The sequence below is a fragment of the Nycticebus coucang genome, chromosome 11 (assembly GCF_027406575.1).
Source record: "Nycticebus coucang isolate mNycCou1 chromosome 11, mNycCou1.pri, whole genome shotgun sequence".
Lineage (NCBI taxonomy): Eukaryota > Metazoa > Chordata > Mammalia > Primates > Lorisidae > Nycticebus > Nycticebus coucang.
The window spans coordinates 54,227,741-54,247,486 of NC_069790.1; the positions used below are offsets into that span (position 1 = coordinate 54,227,741).

A 19,746-nucleotide genomic window follows, 5' to 3' on the forward strand; every position below is an offset into this window, starting at 1 on the left:
TCCATTGCCTTGGTGTTATCTCCAAGGAAGTGGATGATCATGATGCCTTTCCCTTGCCAGATGGTGGTCCTCTTGACTAATAAGACAGGCTGTGGGAGCTCCAGTAGCCACACAAATTTCCAAACATATTAAGGTCCAGAAATAACGTATGTGTGAGACAAAATAAAGTGACAGAGGAGCAGTGAGGAAGAATATAAAGGTGAGAGTGTGAAAAGAAATTCATCCCTATCATAAGCTTGAAATAAGGACCCTGAGGTAGAGAAAATAAAGGGAAGAACAAATATCTCCAGTATTTGTTAAAATAATTCTCCTGAGATTTCAGGACAAGGAAAGGAAGATCAAGAGAAAGGGGAAATGGCCCCAAAGCCTGTGAAAGTTCAAAAACAAAACGTGAAAAAGTTTGAAAACTAAAATTAATGCTCTTCTAGGAAAAGAGACTGGATGCTAACAGAAAGTGTTCTAATAGCAGAATTTGCATTTTGGTAATTCCTTAAGATCCCTAAGCGAAAAGGTTTATATGACATTGATCCATAAGGTATCAATGTGTCTTTTAGCTATGATGCCCAGTTTCGTTTTCAAAGGAGAAAACGTATGGTCTACACATCTCAGATTAACACCAACCAACTGTGCCATATTTCATTTGAAGGATGCATTTCCTTGTATCCACTTGTGTATTTAATTGCTTCTGTGGGAAGGATTGAGGACTATAAACCTAGATTTATCTCTTGGAATGATAATTGAATTTTAAAAATGAAGTAAATAAATGGAAGGAGATTAAGATTCCCTTCCACCCTTTCAAATCATGACCTGCACCTTGGGAAACAAAAAGGAACTTCAAAATGGGAAGGTGAGGTGGATGAGCAAGAAGGATGCAAACCAAACCAGACAATTTTTAAGAAAATTGAGTGAACTATTGAGTCTGAAGGAAAGGCGGGTCATGAGAACTGTGAGATAGAAAGATATTTAAAAATAGGAAAGTGTTGGGAAAGTTGGGATGACTGCTGAATTACATGGGAGATGATTAAAGGATTGGGGAAAGTGAGGAAGGGAGGGGATAATTGACATGGGAAATAAAACAAGACTAATGGCTGGAAAAGGGTAAGTTTCAACTCTTGTTGGCACATTCCCCAAACTGCAGAGAATGAGCATGACCTAGAAATAAAGGAGAAAAAAATGAAAAGAGTTCACGGTTAACAGGAAATCATTGGGACAATAGAGGAAGCAATAAGCATGATTAGGCTTCAGGAATGAAAGCATTTCTAGGGAAATGTATTAGTCTATAGTCTCCACTCATTTATGAGTAGAATAGTCTTCATTTACTTTTACAAAAGTTTCGTTTATGAAATGAATACTATTGAAGGAAAGAAAAGCTAAGCATTATCAGGGAAGTTGAAGGCAAGGTTGCATGAAGTAGGGAATGAGCAAACCTGTTCACACCCTTTTATATAAAATTTTGAAATTCAGCATCTTAATGAAAGCACTGGAGATGCTTTATCCAAATAGAGAGGTGGGTAGTGATGAGGGAGGATATTTGAACTGTTGTAAATATTTTAGAATGGATTCTTCCACAACTTCTTCCCCCCCCTCCAAATCAAGGAAGACAAAGTTTAATAGCTTCTGTGTATTGCTTTAAATACTTTGGAAGAGAGGATTTATACAAATGTAAGATTATTCTTAGTAATAGAAATAACATTAATTTTTCAAAAATGTATTGGGAGGGCGGCACCTGTGGCTCAGTTGAATAGGGCATCAGCCCCATATACCGAGGGTAGTGGGTTCAAATCCGGCCCTGACCAAACTGCACAAAAAGTAGCCAGGCATTGTGGTGGGCACCTGTAGTCCCAGCTAGTCGGGAGGCTGAGGTAAGAGAATCACCTAAGCCCAGGAGTTGGAGGTTGCTGTGAACTGTGATGCCGCGGCACTCTACCGAGGGTGACAAAGTTAGACTCTGTCTCAAAAAAATAAAAAATGTATTTGGAGCAGGTCTAGCTGCCTGTGATTATCCTTTTTGCTTTCCTGTGTTTGTGTAGGGGATTCTGTTCTGCCAGACGGTACTAGACCCCCTTCAGAGGGAAGCTGATAAAGTAATTTAGGTGGAAAAGCTTAATGAGATAATGATGCTAAGGCCAGTTAACACCTAATAAGAACATAACCACCAGGGATGATACTGTTGCTTATTAATTATAATGATGATGTAGAGGAAAGAGACAAGGTGGCACTCATTTAGCAGAGAGTACTCATGAGTGAGGCTGCTTTCCCCAAGGAGAAGTGTTGTAGGCAGTTAGAAGTAGGTCAACATTTAGCAGAATTTGAAATTTACAACTGCTGGGTTATCCTGGTGACCACAGGACAGAGGGCCAAGCAGGAGGTAACAGATGCCTTCCTGACGGTGGCCAGGGCCAGAGTGGAGACTGTTGCGGTTGCTGGGCCATGCTCAGAGGCAGGGACTCTAGGCCGAGTTTTGAAGGCAGTTTGCTGGCCTTAGATCCCACAGTGGTCATGGGTGGGCAGACAGGCAGGTGTCCAGAACCGGACTGGGTGTGCTTCCAGTTCTGTGACCTTCCACTCCACTCCTCTGGGTCCAGTGAGTCAGACCCACGTGTAGCCTTTCTTTTTTTTTTTGGCCAGGGCTGGGTTTGAACCCGCCACCTCCGGCATATGGGATCAAGGTTGGCACCCTGCTTTGTTGAGGGACCAGAAGATCCTTTGGTGCTGTTTCTAGAGGCACAAATGTAGATATTATCTGTTGACTTGCATTTAAAGGTTTCTTGGTGTTAGTCATTGCCCTAACTCTGCTTCCTGAATTCATTTATGCGTCTGAATTCATGTTTTCCCAGGACAGGAGAATTGTAGTGCAAATTTATTGCAGATGAACTAATGTCTGTATTAGTCATGTGGGCACGAGTAGAGAATTTGAGGAAGAAGCAGCCATGTGGAAAAACCTGAAGATTTTAGAAATCTTATGACTCTTCAAGAAGCTTGAAACATAGGACTGGGAAGGACTAGAGAAGCTGCTTTGGGCCCAGTGAAATAGGAAACTCTCCATAGTCACCATCTCTTCCCTTACAATGTGTGTCTTTGGGTCCTGGAGCCTGGGCTACTGCTGACTCCCCTTCTGGGTGTTTGGATGCCCCCTCTGCAACGATGGGGGCGCTTTCTGCATCTTTTTTCTGCCGTTAATTTTTATGCTAGTGCTGCATGAACATCACTTCAAACAGGATTTTTCTCGTCCTGTTTAATGATTTCAGTGAACCCTGCAACAAAAAGGAAATAATGTTCTCATCCTTAGCTTTTTCAGGCAAGTATATTTTATTTTTATTAAATGTGTGGTTTGAGAGAGTCAAAAAGTGCAATATGCTGGGCTAGAAGATGGAAATTATGGTCCAATCCTGACCCTTATACCTATCGGCTCTGTGACCTTGGGCAAGTCTCATGCGTTTCTGAGCCTCAGTTTCCCCATTCATAAAATGAGGGGTTACTGAAGAAAATCTTTATGGTTTTAAAGCCCTTTGTAGCTCTAAAGTTCTCATGTACCCATATATGCTTATACATTGTACAGATTCCACAGCTATTAATCCTTTATGAGAGAAGTAACTGGTAAGCATGTAGGATAACAAATATTGCCTTAAATCTGTGGTTCGGAGTAGACAATTATGTGCAGAGTTAACAAGGAACCAAAGGCGTAACTATTGAGCACTAACTATGTGGCAGTCACACGCCAGCTTTAAAGGCAGATGTTTCACAGGTGAGGAAATGAGAGCTTTCCTAAGGTTAAATAAATAATTCAAGAGCATACATGCATATAATCAATAAGAAGTGGAGTGGACATGCAAACCCAGGTCTCGCTGAAACTACAGCCCATGATCTTAATACCATAGTGTACATCGCCCGCTATTCAGAACCCAACGCTTATATCCATAATGGTTCTTAACTATGATGAGAGGCGGGAGCAAGGGAAGGAGTAGTTTGGAAATCTCCCCTGCTGATTCTGATACACACATCTCTATGCCTCTAAACCAATGATTTTACCTGGTATCTTAGGTGTGCTGTGAAAATTTTTAAATTTAATTATTTATGAAAGAAGTTCAAAGCACAGTAAACATATTCTTTTTTTTACTCTGATTTTGATCAACATAACTTAACTGTACTGCGGAAGTTTAACTATAGGTTCAAGTGTGCTGTGAGATAAAAAAAAAAAAAAGATCGAAAACACTGTTATAAACCCACATGCTCTCTTTGCGGCCTCACTTGGCCAGAGTTATAACATAATTACAGCGAGGGTACCTCACCTAAAACTTCCCCTTATGTGCAGGTTCATATTTCTGTCTCTTCCAGCATGTCTTTGGAGTAGGCAGAGGCATTAAACACAATTATTCCTTTTGTCTTCGAAATGGGAACTGGAGTAAAAAGAACCAAATGATTCAGCTTCGCCCAATTCTGTGTTTCTAGCCAGTTTAGTTAATAATGTATTTTATATAGAAGGAAAGCATCACTATTATTCCCTCCCCCTCCCCCTGGAGATTTCCTGGTAAAGGAATCATTTAATGACATTAATTTTTTCACAATATCTGTAAAACCAGCCTCCCTGAAAAGTATCAACTGCAATGCCATTGAAAAATGCTAGATGGAGGAGCATGGTTTCTGAACCAGGCATTTGTATTAGCAAAAAAGGGACTTTCTAGACATCCATTGACTTGTCCCAACAAAATGCTCCATTGAGATCATCAGAAGGGTTTAAGTGACCACAACAAAGAATAGCTGGTCACTGTATCTTCTCTGAAAATGACAAAAATAATCCATTCTTCTTTAAAAATAAGAATGTCCTTATCACCTAGAAGTTCTCATTTTTTTTTTCCCTAGGCAAGAACTTTAATGAACTGAACAGTTATCAGCATCTGAAACCAATGTAGGAGATACAAAATTATCATCTTATGTCTGAAAATTTCTCACACTGGCAACAGCGTAGATCCTGCTGAATTCCAAGTGACTGGCGTATTACCTCTACCCTGTGAGTGTCCACTGGGTTTCTGGTGAACATGGGAGTATCTCAGCATAAAGTTCCTTTTCCCTGACAACTGTAGGGAAGGAGAGATGAAGGGAGTGTACCCAAAGGGAAGGGGGTGAGTCTAGGGACCCTGTGCAGACAGCACTCGCAGGGGTCCCTGAGCCCAGGGCTCAGAACTTCAGGGGAATGACAGGCCAGTACTTGGGCTGCTTTCTGTCACAGTGCTTGTCAAAGCTCAGCTGCACTGCAGCCTCCATGGCCTGGATCTTGGCAGCGCTGTACCCATGCAAGCATTTCATCTCGGCTTTGTGTGGCTCGCCCAGCCTCTCAGTGGGGGGTTTGACTGACCTGTGGGGGTTGTAGCGTAGGTCATGGTCGGCATTCATGTAGTCATTCAGGCACTGTGCATCCAGCAGCTGCTGCCGCCGTCACTCTTCTCTGTGCCTCTCGGTCTCTGCAAAGTACTGGCCGAGCTCCTCCGTGATTTCCATGTTGCTCAGGTCCCATTCTACCCCTCCGTCTGACTCAGTCTCTACCTCCTCATCTTTGGAGGAAGTTTGGTCTTCTCTTACGGGTCCCTGGAACCTCTTGCTAATGTGTCGTTGCTTCCTAGACCTTCTGAAATGTGAACCCCAGTGGTGGTCCTGCTGGGCTAAGCGATGGTCACTGAAAGACTGAGGATCTCCAGCCTCATCATCACAAGAGCTTTGGGAAGAAACTGCAGAAGGGAGATGCCATGGGAAACTGAAATGGAATTGCACGGCCTTTCTGTAGGCCTTCTGGTGGTTTCGCATCCAAGCCACTGCTCGATGATAATGTTGCCAGTATCTTGCTTACGCTGGGTGAGAATACCAAGACTCAGAAGCTTTCGATGTTGATGCCTGTGCTGCCATCCTTCTTGTGAAAGTCCAAATCGGCACTGAATCTTGCGGGCACATAGCTTGTAGATCCTGGGCGGTGGGCAAGAAGGTGCCTAATTTTCGTGGGAGACACAGAGGGGAAGGGGAATGGGGAGGGGGGTACCGCAGGAGATACTGGACCTCATTGTTTTTTAATAATGTATTTTCATGGTGATGAAGCCTTCGGATGTAATTCACAATTCTTAGACTCTCAAATGCCTTCTCCAGGCCTTCTTTTTATTTCAGTTTCTTCTTCCTTTTGCTGAATAAATTCTAATTTGTTGCTCAGTATGGCTATATTCGGCTAATTGTGGAAAATTAGAACTATCCAGATATATGATTTCATTAAAGATACGGTAGATTTTAGAAATCTTATGACTAATATATTGCTGTTTAAAGGTATATGAGGCAGCTGCATCTATGGAATGATCTCTAAGATACGTAGTTAAATTTTAAAACACAAGGTATGGAACAGTGTGCATGGTATCCTATCATTTGTATAAAGACATACATAGATATGCCTACATGCCTCGCCTAACAGTGGAAGGACATTTAAGGAACTGGTAATAGTGGTTGTCTCTGGAGAGAAACTGGCTGGGAGATGGGAGAAAGACTCTCTCCTCCTGTTGTCCCTTTCACACTGTATAAAGTATCTAGCGTATCATGTTCATGTATTGCCTATTCAGTTGTTCTTTTTTTTTTTATAAAGATGGATTTAGAGCCATTTCTACTGAGATGTAAAAGTACCAAAAGACATTGTTAGGTATAAGAAACAAGTTGCAAAATAGGGTAAGTAGTATATGATCCTATTTTTGTAATATTTGTACATCATATATGTATGTGTATACACACTCTCACATCTGTAGGGATGTGCACCAAATTGTTAACAGTGGTTCTCTCTAGGGAAAAAGAAAGTGTGTGTGTGTGTGTGTGTATTACTGTCATTTTTTTAACCTGTGTTTGTCTATATTGTCTGAATTTTTTTACACAAAACTAATTCACAATAGATAACTCAACCCAACCAAAGGATTACACTTGACTACTACACACTTATAATTAAAATTTCCCAGCATTTCTGGACAGCCTTATTTTACTTTTTGTCATATCTCATGAGTTCAGTTTAGATGTCTTCTTTTACCTCTTTTCAGAAGCTTCCTGAAGTTTCTGCTCCTTTATCTTCACTCATCTTCACTCACTTTTATCAACAGAGCCCAGCTAAGGTCATGGAAATACTACTGAAAGTTCCTCTCTTAACCACTTTGCTTTGAAATTAATCCAGAATGGTGTAGCCAAAATCCTCCCCATTCCCAGGTTAGAGACTTGAGCTTGGGTTAAATTGCATTCCCTACTTATTTTATGAAAATTGCTTGCTTTCTGGATCCTTTTTATCAGCACAAAAATATGCAGTATCTTCCATCTCAAACAACAACAAAACCCAAGAAATCGCTCTCCAATCCATACTCTCTAAATACCATCCCATTTCTCTGTATTCCTTTACAGCAATTCTCCTTGACAAAGTTGCCTTTATGTTCATAAATATATTTTCTTTTCATTCCCCATGCACTTTTATTTTATTTTATATTTTAATTAATTATTATTTTCTTTCTTTGCCCCACTCATTTTTAAACCCACGCTTCTCAGGCTTTCAGCCCTAACCACTCTCCCTTAACTCTTCTGTTAAGGTCATTTTTTGTATTTCCTTGTCAAACCCAATGTTCAATTTTCAGTCCTCATGTTCTCTACTTCTCAACTCATTGTTCATGTTTGGTCACTTTCTCCTTCTTGAAATACTTTATTCTTTTGGTTTTTTGGACACCTCTCTTTCTTAGAGCTCCCCCTACCTTCAAGATGGCTTCTTTTTAGTTTCTTCTTTATCCTCTTAAAGGTTGGGACTACTAAGAGCTCAGTTCTCAGGCCACCTGCTGTCTTTGTTGAAATTCATTCCCTTGGTAATATCATCTAGCCTTTGTCTTTGAATACCATATCCATGCTACGTTCTGCTGAGTTTCTGTCATTTTTTTATCCTACAAATATTTATCATGTGTATACTGTGTGCTAAGTTCTTCCCAGCAATGGTCTCTTATTCTCCAAGTTGATCTGGGATGAATATTACCTTTAATACTTTGTAAGTTCTGAAAGGTAGATTGAAAACTTCTGTTTTCCAGGTAAGTAGGTTATTCATCATGGAATAGGCATTTATATTAAGTGAATGCGTATTATTATGCTCTGATAAGTGGCTTCTAGAGTTGAAAAAAACCAGTGTCCTCTTCAATATGCCTGTCATGTAAGATAATCTACCATTTGACAACATAAGGCCTATGACCAGAGGCTATGAAAAAAACATCACTAAGCTCTATTGTTAAAATAAGCATGTATTAAACTTCCTATAAAAAACCTCCTTTAATATCGAACATGAATTAGAAACCCACCTCATGTTAGTGTTCTTCCACAATCAATCTCCTTTCCAGTTTTAATAAGGTGAATAGAAACCCTGTTTGCCTGACCTATCCTGGTTCACACTTGTTGGGCCAGCGTAATTGCTAATTGCAGGTCCTTTCACTCTTTAAAGAATCTTGGTTTGGACAATAAATTATATGGTCAACCCAAGTATTAGGGTCTCTGGGATAAACGATCAAGGCGCCATTGCTATTTATTGGTATTACCTTGTCACAAGCTGTGAAAACAGTTTTCCTTTTGATTATTTCTTCCTGAGTTGTCACAAAGACCTTCACATAAAATCACTCTCTCCCATTAAAGTAATTATGGAAACGCTGCTTGGTAATGACCACTTGTTTTAGTTTTCCTCCTCAGATTCCAAAGACCAAATGTAGAGATTGCTTTTGCTGGGTCAGGATCAAAATTGTTCAGAGACAAGCAGGCTTGGACAGAGAAAATTTTATCTGACTATCTAATCCACAGAATCTTGAAAAGAAATTTTTCCTTGGTAACATCATCTTTAGAAAGAGTCTATGAGTGACTGCTAATTTTAGCCCAGAGATAATGGAAAACCCAACATACATAATTTCAATGGGACATACATATTTGTGGACTAAGATACTTAATGTTTTTGAGTTGCTACTAGGAAGTATTTGAAATATGAGTATTTGAAAGGTGAACCTGGTGGCTTCATAGACATAATCTCTTTTAAAACTATTTAATCTCTTGATTCACAAGGAAGTATTTTCTTGAGTCAAAGAGCAGAATGACATTTCTGGAATTACATGTTTCTACACTGTATTCTTGACCAATGGTAGTAAAAGTATTGCACCCAATCAACTCAATGTAAAGTATATGTATGTAAAAAAGTATATATTTTTTAATAATATGGACTCATGAAGACAAAAGAACTCAGGAGGAAAGTAAATTGTTTAATCTAATTGTTTCAATCCTTTTGTAACTTCCTGATACCATTGCTATGAGAGTAAATCATATACTTAGTAAAACATTATGAGCATTTGGGGTAATGAATGAGGAATGATTTTATCATTCTTGTCTGTAGCTTGCTTGAAAATTAAAGTGAATGAGACAAAATGTTCAATGCGTGTTGTTTTCCTCCTTTCCTTCTTTTTTTCCTTCTCTAATTAAAGAAGTAGAGAAAGTTGTTATTACTAGTCATAGTTAGCTTCATGAGACACCACTGGACCCTAAAATATCAACAATATTCATGTGGTATTGACTTAAACAAATTCTATGCTGTTATCAAAATTTAGAAGATTCCATGAAAACTGGGCTCCTAAATCCTTTCTTAACCCAAAGAACAGGATTGGATAGCTAAAGACAAGTAATTATTCCTTTTCCTATTGTAGGTATCCGCTCTATCCTCCTTACCCCCTCTTAGCTGCCCCTCCTAGAAAATCCATAATTAAAGCTGGACATTCCCCTTTTATGACTTGAGGTAGCTCTTTTGCCAGAAGTTCCAGGGCTTGTTTAGAAACATGACCTGGGAAAATTGTCCCAAGATTCCTGCAGTCCTTGAGTGGAGAGGGAAGTGCCATGATTTGGAAGCAGTAGCATCAGGTGGTTGGAGAGGGTGGGGTGATGTACCAGTCTTGCAGAAAATTAATTCCATTCGGATCATCTCGATAGATCATATTTTATATTATGTATTAAAAAAATCTTTAGTTCTCTCAAAGAATAAAGATCTGCAGAAAGAAGGTAAGGATTTGATAAGATAGAAAATGGTATTTTTTCTTCTTAAAAATAATAATGGCCTATTCCTAACTATGGGATAAGAACTTTCCAGAATATACTATATCAACTTTTGGCAGGGTTACTCTGAATAGCTTGTGCACATCTCTGCAATTCTCAAGAGATGTACTCACTGTCTTTTAGCCAACAATATGACGAGGATTTCCTGATGTGCCAAGGTCAGGGGTTGGGTGTCAGAATGAAGAAATCTGGAATATGATCATTTAGTTGAAGAGCTATAGATTTCTTGAATATTTTGTGGTTCACAGAAAAACTTAGAGGTTTCCATAGAAACTGGAAATCTCCCCAATGGGAAACATGCAGAGGGACAGAGTCGGGGGGGTGGGGCATATGTTTATGGGGAAGAAGTGACATTTTTTTCTTTCTTTTTTTTATTAAGTCATATACACATAGATCATGAATACATTTATGCATATGTGGGTACAATGTGTTGATTTTTTTGTTGTTAGGGATTCATTGAGGGTACAATAAAACAGGTTACACTGATTGCATTTGTTAGGCAAAGTCCCTCTTGCAATCGTGTAGAAGTGACATTTTCTTATGGTATATTTTGCTAGAAGGTCTCCCCTGTAGTAGGGCCAGCCTTAGGAATATTCTGGGGAGTTGTTCTTGGGCAATATTTACCTATTTTGGAAGTTCTTCCCTCTCTCCTACTCTCTCTCACCCACCAACTCCACCCAGAGGTATAATTTCATATTCTGGTTACTCAAGGTCCCTTTGCTGTGGCTTTCACTTGGGTTGATGTGCTCTGGACCTTGTATACCTCTCATATCGACCAAATTGTCTATCAAATTCTACCTGCTTCATGCTGTATTCCTGTGGGATGTTTATTTCTGCTTTCCAGGGGAACAGGAAGTTATCTGGTAACCTAATTAGAATGATAGCAGAAAGGGTAAAAACAGTTTAATATGCTGTCCCCCCTAAAATGGAAGGTGGGGGCCTTACCCTTCATTAGTAGGTCCTAGAACAGGAGTATTTTAAGTCAAAGATGTGAATTTTTTTTTAGACAGAGCCTCAAGCTGTCACCCTGGGTAGAGTGCCGTGGCGTTACAGCTCACAGCAACCTCCAACTCCTGGGCTCAAGCGATTCTCTTGCTTCTGCCTCCAGAGTAGCTGGGACTACAGGCACCTGCCACAACGCCCGGCTATTTTTTGTTGCAGCCATCATTGTTGTTTGGTTGGCCCGGGCTAGATTCGAACCCGACAGCTCAGGTGTATGTGGCTGGTGACTTAGCCACTTGAGCCACAGGCGCCAAGCCAAAGATGTGAATTTTAAACGGTAAAATTTCCAAAGCTATGTTTCAAATTGATGGCAACAATATTTTGGGAAGAAGGACACATTTTTTAGCACCCTTAAAATGATGCACATAGAAAACGATCTGCTCTGAGTAAAGAAGACCCAGCCTGAGAGATTGAGAGAGTCAGAGTATCAGTTTTGCATGGCCAGTTGTCATCACACTTGAGGGATGAGGCACTATCCAGAGGGCAGACAGCCTGAAAATGTGCCGCCCACGGGAGACCGCCAGCACTGTACCTCCGTGTTGCCTACCTTTCTCCTCCACAGTGGCTGGGACCAAAAGAGGGTGCTGGACACCCCTCCCATGCGCACATGCACCCTCACGCAGGCACTCCAGCCTTACCCCATGGTTTACCTACAGGCTGATTCCTAAAAGATCAGAAAGACAAATGATTCAGAAAGGGCTGCCGCTGATGCCTTCTTAGAACATGTAATCTCACAAGGCATGTCTGTTCTAAGTGTTTATGTGCCATTGATCAAATCACTCTGCTCTTCCTCTTCCTCTGTCCCTTAGAAAACAGGAGCAAGGCTTTGTTTCTGATTACATAATGACTTAAGCCAGGAACTTAAAAAAAAAAATGCCCACAGCAGTTTTAATCTGACAGCGTTGTTTCATTTTTGCTCTACTAACCCAAGATTTTCTGAACATCTTCATAGCTAGGCAGAACAAACTCACAGAATTATTGACTGGGCAGGGCTCTGATTTAACTTTGAACTCTTAGAAAAATTGCCCATCTGACTCTCAGTGATTTCCAGTGAGAATCAAGAGCACCATTGTCAGTTCTTAATAATTATGTGGTTTCTGTACGTAAATGCGTGTCTTTCACGTGTATAAACGCACACGGGCATAGAATTTCCAGTGTTGGCATAAGTGAATACCCCTTGTCCCCCAGGAGTCTCTGGTCTTCATTTACTAATTATTCTCTTATTTGAGGTAACTTCTCCATTGCTCCTATAACCTTTGAGTAATAATAAATACAGAAGGATGCTTATGCAAAAAACCTAGAATCATAATTGTTTAGTTTTAAGAAAGAATGGCATCAAGGCTAGACATACACAACTAGGCAGGGATTTCTTTTTCTGGGAAAGTGGTGGTAAACAGCAACTGCTTTATTAGCAAAAGAGTCAATGGTCTTATAATTTTTTAAAATAGCGACATTGACTAACGCATAAAGAAATGCCATTCAGAAAGGTTTTTTCCTGAATGCAGTGTAGATCTCTGTGTGTGAGCCCATGATGCTCTTACTGTTTACTTTCACAAAAACCACAATATTAACACTGTCAAGAGCTTATTACAGTGATGTGCTGTGCTGCAGGGATGCTAAACGGACAGCTTCTCAAAAAACTCAAGCAGGAGAAAATATATATGATAAATAAAATGTTGAAACAATTACAAATTAGGGTCAAGTCCACTCCCTTCTAGAGAGGAAGCAATTGGTTATGAATATTGTACCAGGTTTTAAAAATTCTCACAAGTTTCTAGATAATAAGAGCAAATAACAATTTTTGAGTACTGGGCCTATTCTAAGTCTCATGCTTAGCCCTTTGTTTTGTTCTTATTTGAGCCTCATAATTACTCTGTTGGTAGAAACTAGTGTCATGCCCATTGTTTACATGCATGTATATTTTAGAAACACACACATGCAAACTCCAATACCCAGAACATGTGAATTTGAGGTCCTTCCCAAATACACATACGTGACTTATTGGGGAGCTATGTTAGGATACACAGACAGCACAATTTTGTTCCCCCGAGACTCACAATTGATGTGCTCCACGGCATCATGATGTTTCTCTGCATGTGCACATGTGCAAGACACATTTTAGTTTTTGTCACCAGTTTTTTCCCCTTTTCTGTTACCACCTTATATATGATGGACAAATCTGCTCACTTTGAAGTTGCTTGCTGCGGAATCTCTTTTCTAGTAAACTTTCATGGTAGTTTATATTTCCCAGGAAGTCACCTTAACAGCTTTCAAAGGGATATTAACTTTTTAAAACACAAGCACACATAAAGTCTTAAGTTCCCTGTGAGAGAGATGTTACGTCTCCCAGCGCCACTCATGCTGTAAGGGCTAATGTCATTGTAGGCATGACCTCATCCTGTTTCTTTTCTGTCTTTCTTATAAAGGCTCGGGGTCTTTATAGCTTTTACATCTCTTTGCCTGGCTCCAAAATCAGGCTCTCTGACATGTACTTCTGTGTTGCTTAGAGAGGCAACTTAAAATATACAATCTCCAGATGGGAATGATTTAACAAAATTAAAAACAGACAGGGGGCAGAGAAGGCGGGAGGTGTCAAATGTTTCTTCTACTCCACTATCAGTTTGATGTGGTGGCTTGTTCCTACCTAGTCCCCCTGCATGCTGTCCACTACCCAAAGTTACAAAGTCTGAAATGTTAACAGAATACACATGGATAGGGATGTGAATACCCTTCCTTCTCCCTCCTAACCCAGCACATGGAGTTTTAATTGTGGCTTGTTTCAACTTAATTTTGTTTCACTCTTAGGATGAAAAAGACTTGTTTCAATAAGTCCGAAGAGGCTTTATAAAGCGTATAAATAATTGCAAGCATTTGCTTAGCCACCTCCAAAGACAATCATTACTTTTGATAGACATTTTACTTTTGGAATGAGCTTCCTTCCTCTTTCTAAACACAAACATGGTCATATTGGTGAGCTGAGATTAAAGTTGCTGACTTCATAATGCACACAGTTCTTTATTATTAATACACAAGGATAAGTAAAATCTCTGCTCTGGTTAAAAATAAATATAATAAGGAACATCCAAAAGGGCTATGTACAGGGAAGCAGTATCATGTAATATATCCTTTTTTTTTTTTTTAGTTCCTGCCTGGAATAAGATATGGAAGGCCACAGCTCAATAATGCTAGGAGGTTTTATTACAAACGGAGAATTTTCAATTATCTTAAAATCAGCATGGTCTAACATGACCCATTAAGCCATCATTAGACCCAAGGTGACGACCTGCATTAGGATGGAATGGCTCTCACTGCATGCAGACTTGGTATTAAGAAGCCTGAGCACCCTCATTTTCTTCTTATCATTGCTCCACTGTTTTCAGATCTTTTGTTCATTTTCAAATCCATACCAGACAAAAAGCTACTGGTTAGGCTGCACCTAATCTCCAGCATGCCTTCGGAACACGGCCGTGGTATGCACTTACCACTGTTTTAGGCTGTGACTAACTTTCAAAGTGGTTTCAAGCACAATTTCTGAGCTCTAGTGGGACTGAAAGCCCTTGTACCCTCCTCTTGTTTCTTGTTAGCACCTTGCTTGGCTTTCTGTAAGACACGACCCATGGATTTCTGCAGCACAAAAAAAAGATAAGATGTTCAGTATCTTTCATTTTCTGCAAATAGTCTGTATTTACAATACTACTCCAGTGGTTTCTGACTACCGCTTAGGGCAATTTTGCTTAGCCTAGCGGAATGTCCTGGAAACTACTGGCAATGATTTAGCCTCCAAAATTGGAACACATTTAGTAGAGACAGAAAGCCTATGAACAAATAGTGGGCATGTGCCAGAGTAAATAAGTGTGGTTCATGAGCTGCGGTCAGAAATGTCTCTCTTTCAGTATGCAGGGCAGAGCTGTTGCCAGCATTTGCCATAAAGTCATCACACAAAGCAGTTTTTCCTCTCAGTATGACAGACTCAATGAAAGAGGGCTTCTAGTCTCACAATCTGCTCTAAGGCCCGCAGTCACAAGTCATGCCAACGGAGACCTGAGGCAAGGGCTCTCTTTTTCTCAAGTTAGCCTTTTTTGTCCAGACCGCCAAGCTTCTATGGAAAAGAATAAAAAACCACCAGGGAGTAGGAGGAGGCTGGAAGGGTTGGAGGAGGAAAGATTCTTTGTAACACTCAAAGCTCCTCCCAGGATCTCATAACAAACCACAGAGTCAGTTTGCTTCCTCTCTTTTCCAAACCCAAACTTTGGCCCTTACTGTATAACTCCTTCGAAGCACTTGGTGAGGCTGTCATTCCTGGGTGAGCTATTAAGACAACGTTAAGAAGCTTTGCTGCCTCCTTCCTCTGCAGAGTTCTGTCACAGAGACTGGAGAAGACAGACAGATATGGTTTCCACTTTAGGCTGTTTGCATTTTCCTTTAGAACTTAACTCCTTGACCACACATTACAGAAGGATTTAGTACATTCGGATTGGAATGACATGATTTTGGGTGCAGTGTGCATGCTTGCCCTCTGAGCTTAGAGGTCTGGTTTCATGTAGTTTTCTATTCCTATGTAGACTGTGCAGTCTTAGTAACCGCTGAAATTCAAGAAGGAACCATTAAAAAAAAAACTATTGAAGAAACTATCAATCAATATCCAGTAAAACATTCATTATAGGGATGTTGTTGGGGGCGGGGGGCATGTGTAGTTCACCTTCTAAGAAAAACACACAATAGAAGATGTCATTTTCCAAGCTTTCCTATGATTACCATTGTCATCTTCAGTAAGACCTCAAACATGACAACTTTAGAAATAAAGGAATAACCTGAAGATGTTATTTCCATACTAGGTAACAAATTTGCCAATTCATTTTCACAATTATGGATCCCAAAGTTAAATTTCACTGATATTCACTGGACACCCACTCTGTGCCAGACTTTATGCCAGGTACCGAAAACACAGAGATGAAATAAAACATATATCTAAATGTTGACATTTGTCAGTTCTGAGTTGTGGGACTTTAAGAGTTTGCAATCTGTTCAATTTAGAAACTTAAATAAGATTTTTTAAAAAACTAACAAGAAAGAAAGCAAAAAGCCAGGCTGTATAACTCACACCTGTAATCTTATCACTGGAGAATGAGGTGGAGAACCAACCTGGGCAACATAGTGAGACTCTATCTCTATAAAAAGTGAAAAAAAATTAGCTGGACATACTGGTACATGCCTGAGGTACCAGCCACTTGGGAGGCTGAGGCAGTAGAGTCATTTGAGCCCAGGAGTTCAAGGTCGCAGTGATCTGTGATTATGACACTAGACTCTAGCCCGGGCAATAGAGTGATAGCCCTTCTCTTAAAAAGAAAGGAGACATTCTCCCATTTCAAAAAGCTCAAAGTTGATGGCTATAAAGACGAGTGATCCAGTAATTTAAATACAGGGTGGTAAGTAGCATGATAGCAGAATGTTCTGAGAGAGCACACTTTTCACAGGGCACTGGTGCTAAGTTGGCTATGAATCTCGTATTCTACCGTGAAGGATAGAGTTGGAAAGGTGAAGCTCATTTTGGACTCTTGTTTCTTGCTTATCCATCTGATTATAAACCAATTACTTAACCTCTCTAATTCACAGGTTCTTCTTCTGTCAAATGAGATCATATTCTCTGTCTCGTTTAGTTATAGGCTTGTTGGGAGGATTTAAATGCGAAAATATAAATGAGAGGGCACCAAGAGCTGTGCATATAATATAAATAAAAGATGACATTATTATTATCATTAGTCTCAGAGTCTTACTTGCTGGGAAAATCCTCAGAGCCGACAGCATTTTACCATTATCTATCTGACTACTGAAGGTAATGTTTCACTTTCTTTTCATATGAAGATCTCCAAAGTCTTTTTCCAAAATCTTATAATCGAAGACTTTAAATTCCAAAAATCAGAAGTAACTAGGCTCGTATCATTGAATCAGCCTAGTCCTCAACCAAGAGAATCAATGGACTTTTGGTGCTTCAAGGGAAGTTGGGAGGCAGAATGACCTGGTGAGGTGAGCAGGTGCTTTGGAGTAGATGAAGCTGTAAGCTCTTAAATTCCTGAATCTCAATTTTCTCCCTCCCAATCTCAAAGTGGCATAATAATATCTAGCTCAAGTTTTTTGTGAGGATTAAATGAGATGCATGTATGAAATAGTTGGAATGTGGGAGCCACTCGGTAAATGCAACCCGTTCTTTAAGTACCAATGATGTTGATCCATAATGATCCCAAATTTTATTTTGTAGAGTCTGTCTCCTTCTTCTATGACTCAGTGCTAAGAAGTAAAATACTCTATGTCAACATTTCCATATGAGAATGCGAGTGACAATTAGCAGAAAAGGAAGAATTGAAAAGGAAAGTGGAAGGAAATTTATATTCACTGCATGGAGTAAGCTGATCTGGAAGTTCTGGGTTGACCTGAAATATTAAACGAACGATGGAGTAAATGTGAACTCCCAGGAGATAACTAAGATGTGCTTAAACTGAACACTGGGCATTGCAATCTCACTTTGCTTATTTTTCTAATTCCCTAATCATTCTGCCCAAACTTCTCCCAAACAAAAAACAAACACCTTTCCCATCCAGTTTTCTTTTTTAATTTTGTATAGCAAGTTCACTTTTATGAAAGGCATAGAGACAATAAACAAAGTAAACATGTAATCAGATCTTAACTCCTGTCCTAGAATTGTTCCATTAAGTTCTAGTCTCTAAAGATGTCAGGCCAAAACTTGTCATCTTCTTCATAGTCCATTACTTTTCTTCTGTTAAATTGAACTGTTGTCTTCTTCTTTTTTTTTTTTGTTTGTAGAGACAGAGTCTCACTTTATGGCCCTCGGTAGAGTGCGGTGGCATCACACAGCTCACAGCAACCTCCAACTCCTGGGCCCAAGCGATTCTCTTGCCTCAGCCTCCCAAGTAGCTGGGACTACAGGCGCCTGCCACAACGCCTAGCTATTTTTTGGTTGCAGTTCAGCAGGGGCCGGGTTTGAACCCGCCACCCTCGGTATGTGGGGCCAGCGCCTTACCAACTGAGCCACAGGCGCCGCCCTGAACTGTTGTTTTCTTTCCTGTTTGTTGGCTTACTTTTTCAAGGATTTCTATTAAACCTTGTTCTCATACCGGCCCACTTAGTTGTCCATATCTTGCTGTCTATATAAGGTCATTCTCCACTGCTTTAGTTTTTTCAGGCTTTGCAAGTGCTAAATTACTTAACTTGGCCCTGGGCTGACTGACTGATCCAGAACATGGGCCAAGGTATCGTTTCTTATTTCTGCTTCCCTGGGCTTTGCTTCCTGTTGTGCTGCATCCACCATCCCGGTGCTTTGCCTGCAGCTCGGCCAGCCTCTGCTTCTTCAGCACCTCCAGCTCTTTGTCCACTGTGGTACATCCATCCAGGGTCAAGCAGCCACAGTCACCCCACAGCCCACTCATGGGGACCTCCCCATACCCCCTTGGGCCCCATCCAGTTGCTTAGTCCCTTTAATTTTACCTGGATTCATGTTCTTTAGTGCTGGATCCAGCAGATACTATAATAATATTTTTGCCAAGCTTCTGCAAAGCGCCCTGCAATCATAGAATTCCTTCACCTGCTTTCTCCCCGCCTGTCACAAAAGAACAGGATTACCTATATTCAAAATGCACAGGTAAAAAACCAAGCCAAACTGAAACAAAGAAACAAAAACCTCCCACCAGTTTTTACTGTGGAACTTTTTTGTCCTTCCAGTGGACAAAAAGTTTCCATAGTAAATGTCATTTACATTCGAGGTTCTGAAAAATGGTGCTATACTGTCATCGCTTTCTTTGCCCGTCCCCCAAGTACCATCACCCACAGTTAGGGATGAAAGAGTAACTTAAGGATGGGTAACTCATTCCATAGAGAAAACATTCAATTCTCTCCAAAATTGTTTAAGTTTTTGATTTTTCTCAATTTGGTGATTTTTATCAGTAGAAAACGTTTCTCCCAACACCACTGTCTGTTTTCTAAGAGTTTCACTCTGGACTACATAGCAGCTAAGGGTTGTAAAACCTAATGAAATATGGCAGAATCAAAACCCAGCCATCATTATTTTGATAATCTCAGCCATATCCAATGATCACATTAAAAAAAAAATTGTTTTGATGGGTCTTTATTTCTTTTAAAAGCTTTCAAAGGTATGGGGAGAGAAGATGGTATAGAACCTGGTGAAGGCGAAGTGCCAGATTACATAAATTGGAACAGATTAAATATTAGGCTATTGGTCTAGTCAAACTGGAGAAAGCAAATAAGATCATTTTGGTGAGGAGCAATTCAAACCCATACAGGTATTCACACCCACCCACACACAGACACACGCACACATTCACAGGCCACAGACTACGTTTCTTTACCTGCCTTTGTTTTCTTTCTCTCTCCTATCCTTGCCTGACCTGCATCCTTCCAGTATTAAAAATATATTCCTCGCTATTTACTTTGGTCAAAAAAACCATTAGGCTATTTCAAAGGCATGTGAAAAACACAACTGAGAAATGGTGTAAATCAAACTGATCCACCTTCTGACTTGCAATGTGGTCAGGGTATCTGGACACTGTCAGGGCACTACAACCCATAGCCCAAAGTGACTTTGTTATATGAAAGGAGTTT

General features: G+C 40.1%; 2 pseudogenes; both read right to left on the minus strand.

The window, feature by feature from the left end:
* Positions 1-466: 466 nt before the first annotated feature.
* Positions 467-9,420, minus strand: LOC128560424 (gem-associated protein 8-like; annotated as a pseudogene).
* An 8,406-nt stretch (positions 9,421-17,826) lies between these two features.
* Positions 17,827-18,557, minus strand: LOC128598318 (programmed cell death protein 5-like; annotated as a pseudogene).
* Between the last annotated feature and the right edge of the window lie 1,189 nt (positions 18,558-19,746).